This window comes from Rattus rattus, chromosome 9 (genome assembly GCF_011064425.1).
Source record: "Rattus rattus isolate New Zealand chromosome 9, Rrattus_CSIRO_v1, whole genome shotgun sequence".
NCBI lineage: Eukaryota > Metazoa > Chordata > Mammalia > Rodentia > Muridae > Rattus > Rattus rattus.
This window is the reverse complement of record NC_046162.1, coordinates 52,883,632-52,891,342: the sequence shown is the minus strand read 5'-3', so window position 1 is coordinate 52,891,342 and position 7,711 is coordinate 52,883,632.

Below are 7,711 nucleotides of genomic sequence, written 5' to 3'. Positions count from 1 at the left end.
GTGATCAGATGGCTTTAATTGGTTTTACACAGAGTGAGCAGCAGACACATTTGCCTTGAATCCTTTCGGGCTTTGCCTTCCTGTGGTGAACATTGCGCATGCACTCTGGTAGTTTTCCGTCTCAGGAGCATCTCTCTCTTTACTTTTGGTCCCAGAGGTTTTCTCTAGTTCCCTAGGCATTTGCTTTACCTAGGCAGAGCATCCTTAAAAATACTGATGGAATACTTGTCCCAGAGGCAATCGGCATCAAAAGGGCAGCAGAGGTTGTCACATAAATGCCAATGCTCTGCTTGTGCTTGGTGGCACAATCTGGAAGGTGTTTTCTACCCTGTCTTCATAGGATGTCCCGCGGGATTCAGCCTATGAATTGTGGATCCGCTCACTGCAGCTCTTCTCTCCTTCCAGCCCTGTTGACTTTGTTTCCTCACCTTGGTTTTTATTTTTATTTTTTTTTTGACCCTCTTCCAGATGGATGCTCTTTGCACATGTCCTTGTAAGAGTAGGATGCTGGAAACCGAAAAAGAATTTGAAGAATGTAAAATGACTGTCAATCAAACCACAGGAGTAAATTCAAATTTCAATCATTAGAATCATGCAATGTTTATTTCTAGTATATTCATCTATTTCATAGAGAACAGTTCATAGCTGATTATTAGATTAATGCCTTCCATTTTCTCCTAATTATATCCACAAATGATATTAATTATTGAATCACTTCTGTCATATTAATCTGGAAACATGTTTGTTCCTTCACAGTTTGAGAAGCCAAGGGTCTGGATCCTTGTTTAATACCAGGTTTTCCTGAGGTATCCTGGATTTTGTCTAGATAGTTCCCTGGGTAGGGAGGATTGAATTTGGTTAGACTATACAACCAAAAAACTTTCCGGGGAATGACTTTATTTTCACTGAACTCACGTGGCATTTCACTGTTGAGGTTGTATGAAAATGAATCTGACCTCTTCAACTGTATTCCAGATACAAATAGAGGAAATACATATTTGGTGATAAACATTATTATTGAACAAGGCGAAATATGAACGTTTTCCATACATGATGAATAACACAGAGGACCAGCCTGACATGGCGTACTTTCTCCCTAGAATAGTGAGGCACCTCAGTTTGCCTAAGTGATACTGACTAGCGTATGTCCCTCTATCTGTGGTTCACATGTTGGCCTCTGTGCTCTGCATAATTGTACTTTGAAAAGACAAGATCTAGTGTACCAATGTGAATATATTTTGACTTTTCTTGTAATGGAATTGAGCATGTGTTGAGTTGCTCCCCTGTGCTCATCATGATTGAATATCTAAGTTAGATTTGAATATCTAACTTCTAGGCAACAGGATGACAGATGCATCCTCACTTGTAGCAAAGATACGTAAGTAAGTTTAGGGAAGATAAAAGGCTATAATTGTCAATATCAAAGTAAACTGGCAAATGTAAACTTGAGGCTTTTCCTGGTTAGATCACAGTTCAATATATTTGAATAAATGTGGTTTGGTGAAAAAAAACCCACAGTTCTCAAGATAATTATGTATGAATTCCTAGAAAGCATTTTTTGAAAATTTTTGATCCTATGAAATTTTATTTAGTATTTGAATCAACGGCCATGTCATGACAAAGAAAATATCTATTTGATAGTAAATATTATTACTGAGGAACACGTAACATCTTTCACACAGACATATTTTAGTTATAAATAATTTTATCTCACTGACACTTAAAATTTATGATCATGCTTAATAGTTATTTCTACATATTTTTAGTATTTTTAAATTAATTAATGTAATTGACATACTTATTTATTGGCTTGACATAGAATATGATCATTTAATCCAAGCATTTAATTAGGAACTTTCTAAAAGGAATATTAATATTTTCATCTTCATAGTCATACATCCTTTATTTCTTCCTCTTTGGAGTCTATAAATTCTAATTCTTTACAAAATGTTTAAGTTCTTTTGAACTATAGTAATCTTAGCCTAGTGTGCTATGCAGAATGAAAGTTATTTTCCTATCTATATACATGGTGGTCACCATTAACTAAATTATATTTATCATTTGAGCCCTGTAGCAATGGCTAGTTTTACTCTCTTCTATGAAATCTACCTTTCTCAGCTTCCATATAACTACAAGGATATGGTATAAGTTGTTTTGTTCAGAGAAACGCTGTCATTAAAAATTTCAATCACCCAATAGTAATTGTAATTGTCTTATGTAGCTTTCTGCAACAATACAACAAAAATAAACATTAGAGCAAGGAAAACAAAGATTTTTACAATTTTACAAATCATTTGTGTCTTAAGTTTGAACTTTTGCTGAATTCCAGGGAGGTGGAGGAATGTCCCTGAAGTTAAGGCTCTGATTGCTCTCCTAGAAGACCAGAGTGTTCAGTTCCTAGCACCTAAGCCAGGTGGTTCAAAATGACCTGTAACTCCAGCTTATCTCTTGTTCTCTTCTGGCATCTATGGTAACCTGTCTACGTACACACAAGTAAATATTAAAATAAAATCTTAAAAATAATGACATTTTTAGGTCTGAGGACATGGCTCAGCGAATGAAGTATTTACCGTGGAAGCAAGAGCACCTGAGTTCAGCACCCAGAGCCACAGTGTTTCTCTGATTATAGTTTTTCTCTTCTGCTAGGAATAACTCTTAAAATGGCATCTTATACAAGAGGTCATTGGTAAAACCATGCTACAAATTATTTTCCCATAACTTTATTTTAAAGATTTGGAGACTTTTGTGTGTCCACGTGTTTGTGCCATGCTTGTGGGGTGCCTGCAGAGGAAAGAGGACATTGAAGTCACTGGAACTAGAGGGAGAGATGATTGTGAGCAGGGACTCCAGGAATAGAATTTGCATCCTCTGGAAAATCAGCACATGCTCTTCCACAGTGAGCCATCACTCCAGCCCCATTTCCCCCACCTTTAATGCACAACATAGTGTTGTTTTGTCTAATAATGTGTAAGGTGCTACAGTCTTGGTTAGTGCAGACATTATGACACTCAATCATAAACGCAGCTCATGGTCAGTTCCAGGAAATGAGTACTATTCACCTCATGCTCACCACACAGCCCGAACCTGAATAATTGCAAATTCACTCTCAACCCCTTCTTCTCTGTCCCCCAAGCAGACTCAGAGCATTGAAAAGAGACAATAATGCCTAAATATTTTAGTACACATAGATTAACAATTATGTGCTAAATGATAGCCCCATAAAAATAAATGTCTTGTTTATAGAGATTGGTGGAATATACTCTGTAGAACTTCATGACAATAGGACCCCTAAGACACTAATCCATTATCTAGAATGGCATTATGACAACATTTGCTAAGATGTGCAGGATGTTTCAGAACTCTGAGTTGGGTTTATTTATTTACTTATTTTTTTGTATCTTCTCACTTAAAATATGCAAGATCTCTAAACAGAGAAGGAATGGCTATTTTATAGGCACTTCTCCTTCAGTTTTATTAATGCTGGAAGAGTAAACTGAAACTTCATCAAAAGATATTTTGAAAGCCTTCAATTCTTATTTTTTCATGTGCATAAACAGCCAGCAGATTTCTGTATAAAGGCCAAACAGAGCATCTTCTGCCTCTCATGAGAAGGGCATGAGAAGTTTACTGGTAACTTGGTTTGTTAACTCTCCGTCTCCATTAAGAAGAAACTGCCTGGATGTAATTAAATAAATGATCTACCATTATGATCTATCTGTCCATATATTGATGCCAGAAATAGGCAATTATCAGGCATAATTCTCTTTAGGACATCCTAAACAGAAAAATACATATTGGTAAGTGAAAATGTTAATTCATGCTCTGCAGTGTGAGTGTGTGTGTGTGTGTGTGTGTGTGTGTGTGTGTGTGTGTGTGTGTGTGTGTGTGATTCTAGAGGCATTTGCTACCAAAATAAATCAACTCCAGGTAAATATACATTTCTCACATGCCCTTAATGGCAGATGCCCATATTTTAAAAAGAACATGCATTTTGCATACCATGTCTACTATGGGTTTATCAGTGGAGGAAGCCTAACACGTAAACTTTAAGTGACCAGAGAATATATGTCATCAAGAGGATATTTAGTTAATTGAAAGCTTTCTTGACAGTTCAAAGCATACCAATTCACAAATTTTAATCTATTATCAGAGTACCAAACTTGCCCAGGTCAATGGATATGCAGGACTCTTCTAGGATTTTTTACTCAAAATGACACAGCACCATAAGAAAGACCTTAACTTCTTAGTAATTAAGACTGGTTATTATTCTTTGCTTTATTGTGACCTACATCAAGCTCTTGTGTGGTGTTTCAGTTTTCTTATCTATGAGATAATGATCGTTCGAGTGCCTACCTCATGAAATTGTGAGAATAAAAAGAGGTATGAACACACAGGTCTCCGTGCACATAAATCTTCCTCTTACTAATTCAGATGCTTTTAAATGTTCGATTATCCTGGAGCAACAGGAGAGAACATCCAAAGAAGAGATTCTCTCTCTAAGACTGACAGAAGTCAATAGGCATGACCACAAAGAAAGCAGTAATGTACAGCAACAATTTGACTTCCCAAGAATAAAGTGTGAGATAAAAAAGTTTTTCATATATGTGACACCCTTCAAATATACAGAGATTTATGTAAGATTAAGCAATTTACTTTCATGTCTGCATTTAAACACAAAACATATAGAACTTTCATTAGCTTTGTTTTTTATATGTATGTATGCATAGGTGTGTGCCTCTGAATGTGTGCAAAGTGTATACATGTTTTAAGTTATATGCACACATGTGTGCATCTGAGTGTGAGGTAAGAGATAGTGAGAGATCAATTTCAGGGTCAAGTTCTTTACTCAACTTGGAGCTCACAAATTTGGCCAGAATAACTGGCCTGCGAGTCTCCAAAGCACATTATCTTCAATTTTACCAACGAGGTTGAGAAATGACAGATAGACAGATATAAAGCCACATATTGGTTGATCAATGCAAAACTTTCCCCAAGCCTAATCATTTTAAGATACACTAGGAATTCTTGATTTCAGTAGTGTATAAGGTTTTGATTGTTTTTAATTTCCATGATATAATTTTACTAATCTTTTGTTCATTTAAAAATTTTATATAATACTTTTAACCATACAATATCCCCTCCCAAACTCCTCCTTAATTTTCCTCACCTCTCCACCCATCAAACTTTATTCTCTCTCTCTCTCTCTCTCTCTCTCTCTCTCTCTCTCTCAAACAACAAAATAAAAATCAAAAGAAACACAAATCTCACTAGTATAGAAAATCCTAAAATAATACAAAACAAAATGAAAATGTCCTCTGAAAAATAAAGTTTGTTTCATGCTGGCCAACTTCTCCTTGCAGTGTGGCCCTCCCAGGCATGTTGTTCATAGGTACAGTGACACACCAGAGACGACTGATTTTTCCTCTCCCTCCAGTGGGAAGCTTCTGTGTAGCTTCATGGTCAAAAGTGGGGCTCCATGTCTACTTCCCCTACTTAAAGTTGGAAATTTTTCTGGTTTGTATTTTTGTAGATTATATAACTCTGAGACTCTGTAAATCCATAAAGTATATCAAGCCTATTGTGTCTGGAGGGCCACGCCCTACCTACCCAGGTTCTCACAATCTTTTCTTCTTCCTCTTGCACAGAGATCTTGAGCCTTGAGGAGAAGACTTTGACTAAAACATCTCAAATTCGGCTGAGTGGTTCAAGGTGTCTCATTCTCTGAACAATTTTCAGCTGTGGCTCTCTGTGACAATTCCCATCTGCTTCAGGAAGTTTCTCTAATGAGGGTTGAGTAAGGTACTTATGTATGGGTACAACACATTGCTGTTGGGAGTTATATAGCTGCAATGTTCTTTTAGCAGGATAATAGAGTTTTTCCCTCGGCCCATGCCCTTCCAGGTGTGAGGCTCTTGGCTACTTTAGTTATGAATTTCATCTCACAGTAATTTATTTCCTTAAGGTAATCGTTTTTCTTTAATTTTCTGTTTATTTGACAGTTTCACGTATTCCTATAACGCCTTTTGGTAATTTCCAGCCAAGGGTAGGGAAGAACGTGAATTGAACTGATGGCAAGGAAACCAGCCAGGGGACCACGGAAGTAATGTGGAAAGAACGGTGAACAATAAGGAACCAATGCAGGAAGTGGAAGAATCAAATCAAACTCGCATACACACAGATGAAACACAGAGATCTCATCAGAGGAAAAGAAATTCAAGGGACAATTAACCATAATAAATGAAGTGAGGTTATAGAGGACAATGACTCAATATTTGTGAATGGGAAAATATAAACTCAGAATTTTAAGCCAATACCGTTAGTAAAGGATACTGATCAGGGTTCAAGAAGGTAATGTTTCTGTGGGGCACTGGAATCGTGGTATTAGGGGACAGATCAGGTGATGTGCTTCTGTTGGGTGCTAAATACAGGAGACGTGTGTATATGGATACAGATGCAAAGTCATACAGATACTAGCCACAGGGATTGAAAGTCCACTGTGTGCTGTGTGCTTGGGCGTGGTTCTTTCTCCTCCTTCCAGTTGAGTCGCAGAGGGAGGTGATAGGAGAATGGCTAAAGCACTGAACGTAGAGCTGGGAACGGACTTTACAATTCATGCTCACGAAGTAGAATGGGTTTTGGTAGATCAATTTGTCAACTAGTTTATTTGTTTGTTTGTTTGTTTTTAATCAAATTTTGAGATACGGACTTATTCAGAGCCCCCCAAGCTGGCTTGGAGCCCATCAAATTAAAAGGCACTTGAGGCTGCCTTTTAATTACTGGTCCCATTGTCTCGGCTTCTCCAGAGCTCGGATTTATGGGCATGTGTTTCCACACTTAGCTCAGCCAGATGATTTGGGTTTTTGATAAATTATGACAAGTATCCCTCTGAAGGAATGTTTATGGATGAGAAGCAACCCGTACCGCATCACTAGGAAAGAGTATTTATGAGACAAGACTACCTGCGTGCTCTGTATTAAACTGTCTAATGTACAATGGATACTTAGATCTTGTCTCTTGAATCTTAGCCTAGAAGTAAGATGTTTTAAAAATATCTAACTTTCTCTTGGAAGAGCTTGTTTATCATAAAAGGACTGGGTTACTCAATGCAAATGACAAAAAAAAGACATATTTGGGGAGTGGGGAGATAGCTCAATGCGTAAGAATTCTTGATCTTCAAGTATGTGGACTTGCGATTGAGTCCCTGGCACCTGCACAAAAATATCAGGAATTCCCGCTACTCCTGCATGCTATTGTAAGCTAAGCACAGATACAGATGTAGATGCTAAGCGCCCAGGAGTCTGTCAGCCTCTCAGAAACAGTGGGATTTGGGCTCAGGAAGAGACCTGATCTCAAGGAAATAAGACAGCACCGGATGGAGAAATCTTGATGTCTATCTGTGGTCTGTACATGTGCTTCATGGAGCTGCACATACCTGCGCACTCATACATGTATACTCCCTCTACACACACAGTAGTAAAGCAAGGAAGGACGAAAGGACTAGTTTAGAACAGTGTAAACCTTTGTCTAACAGGATAAAGAAAATTTGCATCTTCTTGATCTTCATTACGCGATGTGAGTTTATGAAGACTTCACAGCTACATCTCCCGTCCTGACCTTGTCGTGGTTAAAAATATTAATATGACCCCTTGTTTGTTCGGTAGGTCTGTGTCTCACCTTCACCCAGTTGTAGAACTTTCCTAAGATTATGCAA